The 16826-nt window shown below is 40.6% G+C and overlaps 1 protein-coding gene across 2 annotated transcripts in view; it reads right to left on the bottom strand.

Moving 5' to 3' along the window:
- The window catches only part of LINGO1 (leucine rich repeat and Ig domain containing 1), a 531517-nt gene that overhangs the window by 350148 nt on the left and 164543 nt on the right, over window positions 1-16826 (bottom strand). The window lies entirely within an intron of this gene.

A 16826-nucleotide genomic window follows, 5' to 3' on the forward strand; every position in this document is an offset into this window, starting at 1 on the left:
TTAGGCTTGACACATAACACACATCAATACAGTTGACAACAAGGCATATCTGATCCAAACAAGCTCTGGAAAATATGTATGACTCAAAGCCTGTTCTGCATGTTGTCGGAGGAAATATGGCTTCTTAGAAACAGGCGAGATCAAAACGACATTTTATAGGAGATAAAGACAAGCTTTATCGGCTTGTCATAAACGTATTTGCACGTTATGCTGTACGGAACCTCCTACACAACCGCTATGGTTGAGGTAATTGTTTCAAGTACTATATACAGATTTTAAAAGGTCCAATTTCAGCCTCTTGTAAATGAATCAATAGTCCACCATGGATATACAGCAGCGTGAAGGGCAGGAGCACCAGGCTTGATCAGGATGATGAGCCTTTTTTGAAACAGGATCTTGGCAATCTCAGAAAAAAAGTCCAGAGTTCAATAAAATCTAATGAGCATTTCTGTTGGATTAGCTTATTGGTTTGTGCTTGAGGCAGCTATTTCTCCTGCACCATTCACACTATGTCAGTAACTATCAGCCTTGGATATATCAGCAAGAAACAAGCATGGGGATATGAAATGTTACACCACACAACTTTCATTAGGTTGGCTGGGATATGGCTAAAAAGTGGACAAAAGAAAAAACAGAGATTGGAGAGAAAACTGCGTAGGATAGACAATTATACTTCTAGTAGGAGAAGGAGGAGGACAGCCCAGTGGCTACTTCTTCCATTATGTCCCACATATAGGATACAACAAAAGTAATCCTTGTTTATGACAATTAATAAAGCTGGTACCGGGTTGCCAACTCACTTTTCATTTTCTCTAGACAGCTTATCAAAAAATCAAAATATTTTTTAAGGACATATTGGAAAGCCAGAATAATCCATTATAATTATAAGTGATCCATGTCTAAAGTCCATAATTCTGACATGGAAACATCACCTGCATTCCGTGTAACCTGTAAAATGATAATTACAGTCAAAATAATCAGTAGAAGTTTTTTTGGTTCAATAAAGTCATGGAAGCCTTAATTTTTTTTATATGGACATTGCAAAAAAGTGCCATATTTTTACAGACTACCCTGGAATATCTGACTGGTCGGAAACTCTGGTCTGGTACCCCTGATAGTGACCAAATGCTTAGTCTTCTAACAGAAGATCATTCACATGTAAAGCGCCATGGAATAAATGGTGCTATAATAATAAATAATAACAATATATCACACTAGGTATACAATCAGTCACCCATGTTTCTACACGGAGAGAGGATGGGAGGTGGAGTGTTTTCTCACTGCCAGAGAGACCTGAAGGAGAGCGGGATGTATCTCAACAATTAAGCCCCCGTCACACACAGCGATCTCACTAGCGAGATCGCTGCTGAGTCACAAGTTTTGTGACGCAACAGCGATCTCACCAGCGAAATCGCTGTGTGTGACACCTATCAGCGACCGCCCCCCCTGCCGGGTATCGCTGATCGTGCTCGAATGGCCTGGACTTTTTTTGATCGTTGGTCTCCCGCTGGCCAGCACGCATCGCTGCGTGTGGCAGGCGGGAGACCAGCGATCAGCGAGCTGGACGCTGGTTTCTAATGTAAACCGCGGGTAACTAAGGGCGTTCGTCACTTAGTTACCCGCTGTGTACCTTAGCTACCAGCGCGCTGGTGCAGGGAGCTGGTAACCAAGGTAAACAGCAGGTTTCTAAGCACCGCGCGGCGCTTAGAAACCCGCTATTTACCTTGGTTACCAGCTCCCTGCACCAGCGCTCTGGTATCTAAGGTACACAGCGACATGCGCGCTCGTCGTCGCTGATGCTGATCCCTGGCGAAGCTGCCTGTTTGGCAGCTCACCAGCGATCATGTAGCGACACACCAGCGATCCTGACAAGTTCATATCGTTGTTGGGATTGCTGGTGAGTCGCTATGTGTGACGGGGCCTTTAGCCGATAGAAAAGTTAGTGCTGAAAAATGTCTGTTTAGTTTCCAAATAACCCAAATGAGTGGAAATTGCCCATTCATGTACAGATAAATAATTAACTCTCCTGAAAGATCTAAACACATATTAAAGAAAAATGGGTCAGCACTCCAAATTGCAGGTGAATGATCTTTTATATGTCTACTTTATTCCAAGTCACACATTACACATCACTGACAGCATTGTTAGTTGTAGGTCTCGGGCATATGCCCTTTCCCAGGAAACCAAATTAAAAACATCAATACAGGCATCTGTACAAACTATGTATTCAGGTGGAGATACGTGGTACACAGGGCGCACTAAAAAAAAAAAAAAAAAATATCGGTAAAATGTGTACTATACTTGAAAGATAAGAAAAAAGAGCTAGATTATACTCACCGGGGGGGGGCGGTCCGGTCCGGTGGGTGTCGCGGTCCGGTACGGCGCCCCCCATCTTCATGCGATGGAGATGGTCATACGAGATGGTCATACAACTTCATGCGACAGGAGAGGTCCGGCGCCTGCACACTGCAATATTCTGCTCTGCCCTCAACAGGGCAGAGCAGTGCACCTGAGCTGGAGCCACGACAAGCAGCAAAGAAGAGGACGGCATTGTATGAATATGGGAGGTGCCGGACCGGACCACCCCCCCGCCGATGAGTATAATCGAATTCTTTTTTCTTATCTTTCAGGTTACATCGGGGGCTTATCTACAGCATTGCAGAATGCTGTAGATAAGCCCCTGATGTCGGTGCCGGCAGCTCATATTCGAAAAAAGGGGTGACAGATTCCCTTTAAACCTCAGCACTGCCTTTTTACAGTGCTGCCAAATAAGTTAATAGCGCCCCACCCCACCTGACAGGTGAAAATACCACAAGTTACAGCTGTAAATCATACCTGACACCTGCTGCATCTGACTTGTTCGGATTTTAGTTCTTCAGGACAGCAGAATCAAGACAGTTATCAAAGAAAGATGGCTTCCTCTTTAACTCTATTGGCACCAGTAATCATTTTTCTCAATCGTTGCATAGCAACCCAAATCTAAGTACCATAATAACCTTGGGAAACAGTGGCCTGCCATAATCAGTGTATAAAAGGCTTTGTCAGTATAACACTTAAAGTTCTTATGAAATATGAGACCAGCAATCAAATTGTAAAATATTACGACTAAGTAAAAATAAAAAAAAAGTTTAAAAAAAATTGTCAAAGTTTAAAAAAAAAAAAAAAAAACCATACAAACTAAAAAGCATGAAAAAACTGTGAAGAACTGTTCAGTAAAAAAATGTAGCTTCTACGTAAAAATAAACCAAAGTTATAGATATAATTGGAATGGTCATGTCCAGAATGACCTAAACTACAAAACTATCCCATTATATATATCATACTGTAAACACCATAAATTAATAAAAACATGCCAAATAAAGCTTTTACATTATACGTTATTTTGTAAAATATTGCTTCTAGTATGAAAAAGTGGCAAATCATAAAAAACCTGTGGAAAGTTAATATCAGTGTAATCATACTGACCGGTAAAACAAAATGTTCTTATCACTTTACCCCATAGTGAACAGCGTAAAATGAATAAAAACAATTTCTGAATTTTCTGGGATCAATATCTCTAATAAAATCGGCAATTAAAGTAAGTTATGTTCACTGAAATGCTACCAATAAAAACTTCAACCCATTCTGTAAAAGTACAAGACATCATTGAGGTCTGTCAGAAGAAAAATGAAAACATTATTGCTCTCAGAATCAGGAGATGAAAAAAAAATGTTTTTTGGTGTGCAAGAGTAGAAAAACAGAAAAAAATTATAAATCTGGTATTGCTGCAATTGTACTGACCCCAGAAATAAAGCTGTCTTATCACTTATACTGCATGGTGAATAAAAAGAAGTTTTGATGTGCCGTTTATTTGTTTATTCAGCCTCCCAAAAGCAGTATAAAGCTTGGTACACATTTATCCTCTGCGCTACATTGAGCACTTACATCGGAGGTTTCTGTCTAGATCTTCCAAAAATGCGATTCATACAAAACATCTGACAAAGCCATGCACTGTAAGGCCTTTTGCAGACGTCTGTGTTACACGTACGTGTTCTGTGTTTTTCATGAATATAGCACATACCCATTACAATCTATAGTGCTATTCACATGTCTGTGTTTTTTCCAGTATGATGGATGAAAAGGGCCAATACAACTCTAAGGGTCCATGAAACACATATAAAGCACAAGGATAACAAATTAACTTTGCAAAGGATAGAAGAAGCTTTGTAATTTATTTATATAGCCATTTGTGAAAAACACTGATGACACACACAGACACATGGACCTGTACACTGATGACACCCTGATGGCAAACATGGACACATGGACTGTACACTGGTGAGACACTGATGGTAAACACAAACACAAGGACCGTAAACTGATGATAATGACACATCGATCCAAAACTAATTACACTAACACTATTTTTTCCACGTATGTGTTTAAACACATGTGTGAACGAGGCTTAACAGGAGTGCACAATCTTTTGTTGTCCAAGGGCACATTGTCAAGTTTAATACATTCCAAGAGCAGCAATAACACTTAACCCGGTATTATGTTCTCTGACATTTATAAAATATTGTAATTGAATGCCATGAATGTCAGACATGCAAGTTCCTTGACTCCCACCTATCACAAAAATGAGGAGTTAACATTTTGCCCATTTGCATTTTAGAAAGCAAGGGACCATGCATGTTTCTCTTTCTATTGTACTTAATGTGAGTTGCCAAAATGTATTTCACTACTCGCATAAAGCTGCACTGAAGAAAGCCTCATTCACGTAGAGCCACCTCTCCACGTCATCAGCTCCTTTCTGGAGTGCTACACATGTGTCATGAGACCCCAATTCTGTTAATATTTGGGCAGTCTAGAAAAAAGCACATAGTGAAAAATATCAAAGCAAAGTAATATACAGATGTGAAGGCACCAGATGCAGGCAATCATGCCAGTGCCTGGCTGTCTTGTGCGCCACTTCCTCAAATATATGCCATAAATAGGTTATTGTCTTTCACCAATATAAGTATGTGTCATTCTCACATGATGGTTGGGAGCCGCATAGAATATTGTGGGCCGCAAGTGTCCCTGGGGCTGCAGGTTGTGCACTATAATAAGGCAGATGGAGTCACTTTGGAATTAATCTGCAGGTTAATAGCGTTCTGACGCAGTGCGGCGCCCACACAAAGTCCCATGCCAGGAGGAAATTAGCTTTAGTTCCCTGGCAGCATTTGGCTTCCAGTCATAGTAGTGGCACCGACACGGTTTCAGTCACCACTAAGTGAATAAAGAGCAACGGCTGTAACTGCATCCCTGGCACTGACTGACAGCAGGCTCTGCATTTAAACGCTATTAACCTCCAGAGTGACCCCATATCTGCAGGTTAATTGCATTATCTTACATGGTTCCTTTTACGTATCTTCTATGTGATGTATACATCAGTCTCAGTGTCTCCTATGTGATGTATACAGCAGAGTTTCAGTGTCTCCTATATGATGTATATATACAGTAGTCTCAATGTCTTTTATGTGATATATATACTGCAGAATATCAGTGTATTTTCCTGTGCTGTATACAGCAGTATCATTGTTTCCTTTGTGATGTATAAACAGGATTCTCAGTATATCTAATGTGATGCATAAAGAAGTATCAGTGTAAACTTTTTAATGTATATACAACAGTCTCAGTGTATCCTTGTGATTTCCCCTTTTAATAAGACATGCATTGAAATATGCATCTGTGTTCAACTTTATATTGCTAGCAATTCTTTTCAAAACTTACCATAGCAAAGAAAAAAATTAACTGCGCTCCTGACTGACCCGAACTGGAAAAGTAGTTTTGAATAGCAGCGTCAGCAATAACACCTAACATCACACGTCTCACCAAAGAGAAACAGTTCCAGCCATCACAATAGGGGCGAGTAATTTAAATGTTTTATCAAATTTAGCAGGAACATTTTGAAGTAGATAATTTTGTACAGCCTTCAAATGATATTAAAAAAATATCCAAATGGCCCATGGCTAAAAAAAAAAGGTTTACCAACCCTGACATATGGAGAACCACTGCGTTCAGAAGAAATTTTACAACAAACTGAGGTCCATTTTCCCATATTACATTTTGTAAAACTGACAAATTTGGGGCTAAAAGACCATTTTACTGGAATATCACAATTTTTAATTTTCATGTCCCAATGTTATAAAGTTCTGGGAGTTTAAAATGCTAACCAAATGCCTAGATGAATCCCTTGAGATCCAAAATGGGGTCACTTGCATACTGTAGGACTTCTGCTCTTTGGCACCTCATGGGCTCTTTAAATGCGATATGTCGTCCGCAATCTATTACAGCCAAATTTACACACCGAAAATCAAATAGCAATCCCCTTTCTGTGCTCCCAAACAGTAGTTTTTGACCATTTGGAATGCATACATATTAAGGTGAAATTGTGTAACAAATTATGGAGTCTGCTTTCCTCTGTTAACCCTTGTGGAAATGAAAAAGTGACACTACAGCAATATTATAGTTGGAAAAAATTATTTTTCTTTTTTCCATTAGACTTTGGGTTAACAAATTTCCTGACAGCAGATTTGAATAAATTCAGAAGTGCGTTTTTATAAATGGTATCCCTTTTGTAGGTTTTTAAATATAAAGTCACTTCAGAACTTAATAGGTTGGTATGAAAACAGAATTTGTGAATTTCTTTATAAAATGAAAAACCGCTGCTAAATGTTAACCCTTCAATAACAGAATGAAAGGACGCTTGAAAATTATGCTGTCGTAAACAAGATATATAGAAATGCTGTTTAGTAACTAGTCTGTACGGTATAACTATCTAATTCAAAGGGAATGTGTCTATAAAAAAATCAACAATTGCAAAATGTAAATTATTGTTTTATTATATAATATTTTATTATAAATATTAAAGTTAAATTTTAAACAATAAGGGGATCATCTGCTGGCATTTGAAAAGCAAATGCAATGCTATCACGCATGATAAAAACATAAAAATGAGCTGTCTTCCTTTTTATCCAGGTCATTATGATTATGGTGATTCCAAACTTGTACTTATTTTTTTTACTCAATATACTGAAAAAAGAATCATAAGCTTTAAAAAAAAAAAAAAAAATTGGGTTTGTGGCACCATTTTCTGTGACCAGATACATTTCCATTTTTCTGCTGATGGGAAATTATTTTTTTTTTTTGTGTGTGTGGGTTACTAGAGATGAGCGAACGTGCTCGGATAAGGAGTTATTCGAACATGCTCATGTGCTGAGTGTCTTCGGTGTGCTTGAAAAATATGTTTGACTCCCCGTGGCCGTATGTCTCGTGGTTGTTTGACAGCCACAACACAAGCACGGATTGTCTGTTTGTTATACAATCCATGCGCGTGTTGCGGCTGTCAAACAGCCACGAGACATGTGGCCACGGGGAGTCAAACATATTTTTCAAGCACACCGAAGACACTCAGTTGGCACCCGAACATACTCAGATAACACCTTATCCGAGCACGTTCACTAGTGGTTACCTGTATTTTTTTATATAACTTTAGAGTATACTGTATATGATGTTTTGATCTCATTTTATTGCATTCTTGAAAGAAATGCAATTCTGGCATTTTGATTATTTGTTTGAATATTTGGCATTTACTGTAAGGGTTAATTAATTTTATATTTTGATAGAGTGAACTTTTATGAATGTGGTGATGCCAACTGTTTATTTTTTAAACTTCTTTGACTTTAATGTCTTTATTTTTAGTCCCCTTAGGGAACTTGAACTTCATCCTTCACTTCAATTCACTAGACTTCATCCAGAGGTGAGAAGAGGTTAGGCAACCGGCACTGTACAACTAATGTCAGGCTGCCTGACCTGCTCTCACTGCTGGAAAGCAACCGTTACAGATGCGGCAACACCAAAGTATGTTTATATTTTTATTTTTTTTTTATTGTTGAGAAGTGAAATGGGAATTTAAATTATATTTATTTTTTATACATATATTTTATTGTTTTCTCTATTTTTTTCAGGGCTACTGAACTGCTCACTGATTGAGCTCTGCTATGTCAGTGTAAAATTTCAATCAGATATCTGTGTTGCATGTAAGTCTGAACGATGCTTTACTTTTGCGTTTGCAAAGTGTATCAGAAGAGATGATGACTTAGTCACTGGTTATTGTGCTCAGTACATTGAAGATGACTGTGCAGACACAGCCAGAATTGGCGTCAGCGCGCCTGGGCCCTGAGCAGGTGGGGGGGGGGTAAACTCCATAGGGCGTAGAGAAGTCTAGTCAGAAGCCACAGTTTGGAATGAAAATGCTGGAGATGAGGAGTGTCAATAGGGGTCGAGGAAAAGAAGAGGTGCAGAAGACCGAACGATGGGCTGTGGGGGTTGCAAAACAGGTGAGCGATGAGGCGAGTATTATTTTTTCATTATTTGGTCTTATGTGGTTCAGCAAAACTGCCATCCGTTTTGCTCAGTTTGCTAGGCACGAAATGCTAAAAATCCGTATTCTGGAGAAATTTTTTTTTCTATTTTTCAAGGAGGATGTAATTCCATTGGAATAAATTCGCTCATCTCTAGCTACAACAATAACTACAAAAAAAGTTAATATAAGGTCAGAGGGCAATGAGAGTAGTATATTCAGGGAATTTGGTTAAGTATTTGAGTTTCTCATGAAACATACTGAATACTAGGCTTCAAATGTTACTCAGGCGACAAGCACGACAATGTTGTGACATCACGACATCCGCCGCGACTGCACAGCGCGTAGTGACATCAGAGGCCTAGTCATCGTGGCATACTAACGAGACCCATGACAGGCTACAATTCACATCACAACCACTTTTTGACCTCATATATATACATACAGTATAGCATAGCTGTCTCGTGACAGAATATCACAAATCAGGGTTTTTTTTTTTAAAGTTGGCGATTTCAGACTCAGATTACGCTGAACCAAGAGGAAGTTTGATAAAGTACGGTACACATCGGTATGGTTAAGAGGGTTGCTTGGGATATGTGGATGATTGAAAGTAATAGCATTTAGCACTAATCATCATAGTGCACTGATTCTAAGAGTAGGTAAAGGAGCCTGTCAGATTCCCCGGTCTGTTCCCAAGCACTACTACGGAGATGTGAGTGCAGATTTCTTTACTCTAATGTCTTTTATATAACTTATTAGTGCTGTATTATTTGAATAATGAAGATTTAAGCCGAGGCAAGATATGACCCTCCCTGCAGCACAGGTCACATGGACAAAGATTGCGATGTGATGCTGCTACATCACAGCATGGTACAGGTGAATTGGGTCACATTGTGACATTTAGGGTACCAGGACTAATACAAGCTGGTCACAAAAACTCCAATTGAGTCTGAGCTTTTGTGACTTACTTGTCGAGGTCATGGTACCCTAGAGGTCATAATGCGACTCTGTAGGGTAGGGGCTGAGGGAGAGGCGATGATGCGGTGGTGCTGCTGATAGGCGGGGAAGGTGTGCTGATCCCACCGAACTGGGGGGAGGTGACCCACTACTTGACGCAGACAGACTGGAGACTTGAGACAGAAATTGCGTTCAACAGGCCTGTGTTTATTCACCGTTCCTTGACGACTTCCAGCACTTTGATACAGGATTTTTCACAGTTCCTTTTTACACAGACCTTGGGTACCTTCACTTCCTCTGTTTCACTGTCGTGGTGTCCTCTGTGGCTCTCCTCACTGTGGCTGCCCTAGGCACTTCCACCACAGCGCTTCGCCGTTCAGAGTACACCATTACTGACCACTCACAGACCGTCTCTGTCTGTCGCTGCTGTCTTTTGGGCCACCCCCCGTGACCGTCTCTCCTGTCAGATCCTCTCTGAGGACTCTCAACTGCCTTTCACCTCACAGCAGGCCCTCCTATCTAGTGAGCTCCCCTGGCTGACTGGACTTTCTGGAATCTTCCCTAAGGCCGGTTTCACATTAGCGCTTTTTAAGCGCACGCACGGCCGGGGGTAGCTCCGCCCCCGAGCCGGCTCTCTGCCCGGCGTGCCCGCCCCTTGCTTGTAGCGCCGCCTACTAGCGGACAGCGGCGCCTGCGATCGGCGCACCCTATCTTTAGCATAGGGTGCGCAGATCGTGCGCAGGCCGTGCGCTAGTTGCGCTTTGACCTGCGCTGCGCACTTTTGACGGTGCGCCGTGCGCGCCGAAATCGAACTTTTCGGATTTTGGCGCGCACGGCGCACCGTCAAAAGTGCGCAGCGCAGGTCAAAGCGCAACTAGCGCACGGCCTGCGCACGATCTGCGCACCCTATGCTAAAGATAGGGTGCGCCGATCGCAGGCGCCGCTGTCCGCTAGTAGGCGGCGCTACAAGCAAGGGGCGGGCACGCCGGGCAGAGAGCCGGCTCGGGGGCGGAGCTACCCCCGGCCGTGCGTGCGCTTAAAAAGCGCTAATGTGAAACCGGCCTTAGCCTTTATATTACCAGCCTAAGTAGCTCCGCCCACAATCATCTGACAGTGACCTCCAACCAATCACAGTGACCTTGACCCCTGGCAGTTATGTAACCACTCTCTCCTAAGCTCCTCACTGCCCTCTAATGGTCACACTCAGCACGGTACCCTTTTTCTCTTACTCTCAGTATTTCCATTCCTACACTGAGCTATCCCTCTGCCTGTCACTAAAGGCAGATCTCTCCATCAGGTCCACCTCCCCACAACCCCATTCACCTTCCGTATGCTGCAATATAACAGTGTTATCTTTGACCACGTGAACTGTGCTGGTGTCAAATTTTCCATGTAGTGCCAGACGTTTCTTACAGCATCATATATGCTAATGAGGCAGGACTCCCTGGGAATGATTAGCATTCTGCATAACGGATCTGCAAGAATGAGTACTACATGCAGGTTCAGGCTATCCATTAGACCCAGGCAGGCATGAGCAGAGGATCTGAGGCAGGACTAGTCCAGAGGAAAAGGTGCAAAAGAAAAACGGAATCAAGAAGGATCAAAAAAAAAGTCATCCATATGCAACAGTTTTTGCTTTTTAGGCCGGGATCACATGTGCGAGACATTTGTGAGCATGTATTTCTATGCAGCTGTATGCTCTGCTCCCGAGTGCCGGCGGCAGTGCCGGGTATTAAGATGCGAGACTCGTCACTCGTGTGATCCCGGCCTTAGCTACAATACTTACAATCCTTTCACAAGTTATACAAGCTGTCATGGCACAGCCCCACAGAGCCCAACTTTATTGCATCAGGTCTCAGCCTCATTGGTATACCGTATACACAATGGATCTTATGTAAAAATGTAACATACACAGAAAGTACAAAGTCAGATTGTTGTTTTGATTTTCTTACCTCAATCGTCTGTGGGCGAACAGAAAATTTTACTTAAAGCCTCCTACCAGACTGTAAATGGGTGCCACAATGACATGGCGGTTCACATTGTTACCTACCAGAATTGTAGTCTGGTTTTTATCTCAAAATTGTGTAAACTCTATAGTTATTAGATATAGTTATATAGTTATAGTAATATAGTTATTTTTGTTCAGGAGTAGGGTTTGTTATGTGTATGTCTATGGTAAATTTATAAGATTGTTTTCTTGACTGGTTAAGGGGTTTCCTGATTTTGGAAAACCCATCTCCCTGGCTGTAGTTTGTTTTAAGGAAAAAAAAGGGCTTTACTCACCATCTCCAGGTCCAGAGCTGCATATCCCCCACAGCGTATAATTTTTCTAATGGTAACATTTTTGTCACGTTGACAGCACTGCAGCTAAAAACTGGGCTCATCGGCTCTGACCGAGTATATGGCATGTCAACGGCACAACAAATGACTAAACTTGCTGATTGCCTGCAGTGCTTTCGATGCAACGTCAGAACTGCAAACAATAAAAGACTCCGGGAGCGTTGGCGGAGACTCCGTGCTGGACTTGTTGAAGGTGAGTATAGCAGAGATTGTTTCATTACAATAAACCAACTGTAGTTGGGGTAGATTATTATTCCGAAACCGGAAAGCCCGTTTAATTCTTTGTACAGGGCTGCTTCATATCTTGGTGCTATATACACAAAGGGTATATAAAACATAAAGATAAAATATGTACCCTTTAAGACGAAGAGAAAACAAGTTAATAAAACGAGTTATAGTACATGTCTAGCTGCTAGTACTAAAGATGTCAGCGCTTCAAATACTGTATATGGTTATGCAGGTGTCTGGTACGTCTATAGGTTTCGCCTTTGAAATCCCTCCGCTAATTACCTCATTGCTGGAGCATTATTGTAGGTGATCTATGTGATGAGTAATTCAGGTCACATCAAGCATATTGTGCCTTACTCCAGGCCATTATTATGCAAAGCGCTAAAAGAAACTAATACCAAGTGAAACAAATCAGTTTAACACCACACTTTCCTTTACATGAAGCCATGGAATTGTCATTACATTGTAATATAAATTATGTAATGGTGTCTGGCCTAAAGGTGCAAAAATCTCCTGACTACAAAATACAATAGACAAGAATGCCTGTCTTGCTGTATACTAAGTACAGTGTGGATACGTTAACCCCTTCAGGAACAGGCCATTTTTTTTGTTTTGTTTTTTCAATTTAGTGTTTTTCTCCCCTTCTTCCAAGAGTAATAACATTTTTATTTTTGTGTCAACATGGTGCTATTTTTTTTGCAGGATGCATTTGATTTGCACCATCAATTTGCCATATTATGTACTAAAAAAGAGGGGAAAAAAGAGAAATACAAAAAAAAGACACCACAATTCCCCCACTGTTTTCTTGGGTTATACTTTTAGGCCATTAATTTTGATGAAACATGACTTTTCAGTTCAGCATGGTTATGGCAACACCATGCAAGTATCTGTTTTTAAGCATTTCAAAATAGAACGGAAAAACATAGGGGATTGGAAAAGCCCAAAAAGGAAAAAAAAGAAAAATAAATTGAACAGCGTAAATTAATTAATGGGTCCTTAATGTGAAAAATAAATGGGTTTATTATGTATTTAAATTGAAAAGTTGTCAAAGATGATAAAAAAATGCTAAAAAGAAGGATAAAATAAGTGAATACAAATAAGTTAGAAACATGCAACACATTTTGGGGATCTAGGTTCCCTTTTTCAAGCTGGCAGACTTCATACTCTGTCATGTCTTTATATCTTGAATCCACATATCCCATGTAGGTTGGGTACTGATGCATTTTCATTATCAATCCTTTATTCTAGGAAAGCACCGTGTTTTCTATTATCTGTAATATCCATTAAGGTACTAACCATTTGTAATGCTTTTTCTCTGTTTTCAGATTTTTCTACTGCTTCTACTTTTTATAAATTTGAGTGGTTTGTAAAAAAATGATTCGTTTTTGTGATTGCGAGACCTAAATTTAATTTTTCCAACAGAACTGTGTGATGGGTACCATTTTGGAGAAAATGACATTTTGTTTGCTGTGTATTTCATTTTTTTAATGGATGTGCTGTGACCAAAAATGGCATTTCTAACATTTGGATTTTTTTATTCTTGAGCATATGAGTTAATAAATGTTATATTTTCAGCACTAGAACTTTTATTGATGTGGTGATCAGAGATGAGCAAAGTCGAACTTAAAAGTTTGGGGTTCGTACCGGACAGTTTGTTTCAGATGCTAAACACCGAACACGGACTTCTCCCGGAAGTCCTTTGCAATGTTCAGAGTTCTGGGGGAAAGTTTGTTGCAGAGAGAGAGATTGAGAGATTTTTCTTCTGGCTCAAAAGTCTAGATCTTTATAACAATAAAGACCTAGACTTTTGAGCCAGAAGAAAAATCTCTCAATCTCTCTCTCTGCAACGAACTTTCCCCCAGAACTCTGAACATTGCAAAGGACTTCCGGGAGAAGTCCTTTGCAGGGGTTTGGATCCTGGTTCAAGTTCGTGTGCAATTCTGGAACCCGAAAGCTTGAGTCGGGTATCAGAATCTAAACTTCCAAGGGTCCACTCATCCCTGCTGGTGATATCAATTATATTTTTATTTATTTGATTTGTTCAGGTGACTTTATTTATTTTTATATATATTTTTAAAAACCTTTTCATTGCATTTCACTTAATTTTTTAGTTTCCTTAGGGAACTTTGAACCTTCCACACTTTTATTACACTGCAAAACTGCAGTTCATATTATAAATTATACTGTCCAATGAAACCCAGGTAGGTGCAACACCATGGCAGTAATAGGAACCTTCAAAAGACCTCTGGCTGCCATGTTTATGAATTGGTACCATATGTTTATGCCGGTGGTGGAACCAGTGCCCGTTCAGTAGTAAAGAAACAAGAGCTGCGGTTGCTGAGTAATGATGGCATCTAAGTTAGCTCTAGTTGCTGGTGTTAGAGTTAGGTGATGGCTGTATAACACAGTCAGCACCCAATGTGTATGGATCGTGCTCAGTTCATCCATGTCAGGGTCCAGGAAGGTGTAAAGGCATACGCGATCATATAAAAACTATTCACTGTAGAGATAAATGTTAAAATGTCTGTTTTATGTACTCAAACTAAAGATCATGTCTATTGGGAATGAATCAAGAGTGTGGGACTGGAGACCAAACAAGACTTCACCAATGTTCTGCATGGTCCGTCTTTGTACAGATATGTGAACAGGACTAAAGCCACCACTGACCATTGCCTGGACTAGTGACGCCATTGTAGTGTATATGTGAGCAGGACTAAAGCCACCACTAACCGTTGCCAGGACTAGTGACATTATTGTAGTGTATATGTGAGCAGGACTAAAGCCACCGCTGACCGTTGCCACAACTAGTGACGTCATTGTAGTGTATGTGAGCTGGACTAAAGCCACCACTGATCGTTGCCCGGACTAGTGATGTCACTGTAGTGTATATGTGTGTTGATTTCTATGGATTCTGCCACACTAGGGTGTGGCCCGTCTTAATTGTCTGTGGCCGAATTGGACCTTTGGCAGAGAATATACGTGCACGGAGAAAAGAATACACAAGACAAGGTGTATCATGTCAAAATGATTCTTCTCTACTTTTAATCAGAGATGTAGTTTTTATAACAGAAATTGAGCTGTCTCATTGTGTTACAACATGGGTTCTTTTCCAAATTACTGTTTACCCCAAATAGCAAATTAGTATTGATCTCATATGTCCTATATCTGCTACATAATCATTATGCACATAAGTATCGCTTTCTAGCCCGGTCCACCCTAGTCCACCCAGTTTCGCTGAAGTCTAGGTGGGTTATACAATACAGAAATAATTCTCAGAAAATCAGAAGCATCTTAAAGCTACGATTCTTAAAGCTATATGATTCTAATATTTGAGCAAAGCATCCATATAGTGGTACAATTTTTGATTCTTGCATATATTCATATGCCATATATTCTCCCCTTAACATGTGAGCAGGACTAAAGCCACCACTGACCGTTCCCAGGACTAGTGATGTTATTGTAGTGTATATGTGAGCAGGACTAAAGGCTCCACTGACCGTTGCCAGGACTAGTGACGTAATTGTAATGTATACGTGAGCAGGACTAAAGCCACCGCTGACCATTGCCAGGACTAGTGAAGTCATTGTAGTGTATATGTAAGCTGGACTAAAGTCACCACTGACCATTGCCTGGACTAGTGATGTCACTGTAGTGTTGTCTTCAAGCTCAGCTAATCGCAATCAGTCTGTGTTCAGGGATTTGATCAGATTACATGCTATATATGATGACTTCCATTCTGTGTTCTCAGTTTTGCAGTAGATGCTTTGGATGACATTACAGGAGATTTACATTGGAGATCGTAAATAATAGATGTCTAATGTATGGAATAAGTGATGAGATTGTCACCGGCATTTTATCAGGAATACGGCTGACCCTAACTATAGTGGATCTGCAGAGCTTCCTGCCATGTGATTAGTGGTTACATAAATCCATATTTAACTGCATACTCTCGGCTCTTGGAACATCTAGGCAATCATGATTGTGTAATCTTAAAAATGCATTTTGAATCCAAGTTTCAGAGTAAATGGCCTAACATACCCCATTGTGCTCCATAACGCTGTGACATATAGTTCATCCTCTATGCATAATTCTCTTCAACTGAACAGGAAGCAAATAAATGTTCAAATCCAGCCCATGTATATTCAGCGGGTACTGAGATGCCACACTATTTCCTCTGCTATTGTGAGAAGCGCTTTCATCCATTACCTCATGCTGGTAGCTTGCAGTATAATAATTGTTAGGGTTGCAGATAATTTTACTTTCATCTGTGCCCAATGTCTTTGACATTGCACGCACTTTTCTCTTGTATTGTAGTACATGCAGGAACATCAGTCGGTTAAGACAGAAATTCTTCTAAATACTCCTTTACATTTGCGCTCAAGCTGTTATGCATGATATTCCGCATCCCTTTAATCTAAGCCTCCATTCCCTGACTCTTGTTAGCACTATGGATGCCGCAGAGTCCATTACATGCCGCACTGCTGAGAGCAGGTGAAAGGCAGCCGATATGTAATAGTTAATGAAACCAGTTGTAAATCACGTTAACTGTAGACTTCTATGCAAGTCAGCACAACAAGCCGGAACCTCAATCAGGGAGTAAACCAGGGATATATTGTGGCTCAGGGCAAAGTCAGAACTGTGCTGAATAGTCATCAGTGCATGACCAGGGTTTAAAGTGGCCACTTTTAGATATTTTGCTTAAGGGTAGGTACACACAACCATTTTCTCTCCATCCAAGAAAAATACAGTCTACGGTAATTAGATCGAGTTTGATCAGAGTAGCATCAGTTTTCCTTGGAGGTGGAGAGAAAAAAATTGCTTCTCCACCGTGTCCATACTGTCAGACAGTGAAAATTGGACCGCCATCTGACCTCGGTCTGATTTTTTTATGGACCCATAAACTGTCATGGATGAT

This window comes from Dendrobates tinctorius, unplaced genomic scaffold (genome assembly GCF_039654945.1).
Source record: "Dendrobates tinctorius isolate UK_male_01 unplaced genomic scaffold, ASM3965494v1 ptg000062l, whole genome shotgun sequence".
Classification (NCBI taxonomy): Eukaryota; Metazoa; Chordata; class Amphibia; order Anura; family Dendrobatidae; genus Dendrobates; species Dendrobates tinctorius.